Raw genomic sequence first — 1,538 nt, 5'->3', positions numbered from 1 at the left:
GCTACGTCTCTTGTGCCAATCACCTTCTCTCCCTAATTCAGGAAAGATAACCAGAGTTTTTATGCAAAAGTAAACACGCAGCATTCCCAGCCCACAAAATCATGACCCACTGAGAACCACAGATGTATTTGAGGAAAAGCATGATGAGAATTTTGCCTCTGGGGACTGTGATGGTTTCTCACAGACCATTTTCAAGTAAAAACCCTATCAATATCTTTAAAGCTGAATTTCTCAGGGTCTGGAGGAAAAAGTGGAATGGTAATGGAGGAATGTTAAGTTGCCCCAGCTGGAGCCATAAGGGAAGCAGGACAGTGTGCAGGGCACGGCTCTCCCGTCCACCTCCTGCCAGAGGTGATCAGTGTCGTTCACCACCTCTTGGTTCTCCATCCTTCCAGCACAGGGAAGATTGAAGTTCTACCCCCTTGATGCCCGGCAAACTGTGTGACTGCTTGGGCTTGTGAAACAGAAGTATAAACCTGTCCCTTCCTTGTAGAAGCTGGTGTGTAGCTGGCCACCTTCTGTTTCTCCTGCTTCGTCAGGAATGCATGCAGGAGCAGGCATGAAGAGGGAGCCAGAGTCAGCCCAAGGCCCTGGGGCACTCTGACGACACTTACCAGTCTGCCCTGGACAGGCGGCATGACCATGATATAAGCCCAGGTCCTGTTAATGCCAAAACACAGACGGTCATGAGCTATTCACCCCACTGCATAACCTAGACTATCATGACCAAAATACCTGGTGAGTTCTTCCAATAATTTAGTTCATTGAGTGGGTGTAAAGGAGAGAACTTCTGGCAGACAAAGTACCTGTCTTCTTAAGGACCAAGGTCACCTGAAGCTGAAGACACGTGAGAATTGTGCAGTCTTTCATTGCCTGAGCCACATTCTGCAGCATCTCCAAACCTCACTGCTGGCCCTTCAACATCACCATTTAATAAGGGAGTCAGACCCTGATGGGACCTATCTTTTCCCTGCAATGATACAGATGCTGGGGACTGACGGGGCCTTTGTCTGCCTAGAGCTAAATAGACAGTGTACAGGTTGGAAAGAAATAAACTACAATTCCCAGACCCCCTTGCAACCAGGTTCAGGACATGATTGTAGGTCCTGCCAACCAGATAGACTCACGGGAGAGTTTGCTGAAGCGGACCACCCCAGAGGCTGACCCAGCAGCCAACACATCTTCCTGGCTTTGCAGCTGCCTTCCTGTGCCCACAAGCTGGGAGTCTCGTTTGTGAGGTCAGATGAAGTGGTGGTAAACGACCACGTGCCGCCTAGTGTTTGCCCACCTCACCACGGTACCTGAGCACTGCTGTGATGTGCAGAGGGGACCTGGACTGCAGCAGGGGAGGCTTCCTGGGAGACGTGTGTGTGTGTGTGTGTGTGCGCGCGCGCGTGCACGCGTGCCTGCTGCAACAATGTACTGCAGTGGTCCTTGCTGCCTAAGTGAGGAGAAGAGAGAATGGCAGGGCTTTCCAGAGGGAAAGACGGCTGGGGAACTTTCTAAGTAATAATTCTTTTCTAAGCATCCAGATGGTA

The sequence above is a fragment of the Crocuta crocuta genome, unplaced genomic scaffold, assembly GCF_008692635.1.
Source record: "Crocuta crocuta isolate KB4526 unplaced genomic scaffold, BGI_CrCroc_1.0 scaffold246, whole genome shotgun sequence".
NCBI lineage: Eukaryota > Metazoa > Chordata > Mammalia > Carnivora > Hyaenidae > Crocuta > Crocuta crocuta.
The sequence above is the reverse complement of the archived record's forward strand: the minus strand, read 5'-3'. Positions refer to the sequence as shown.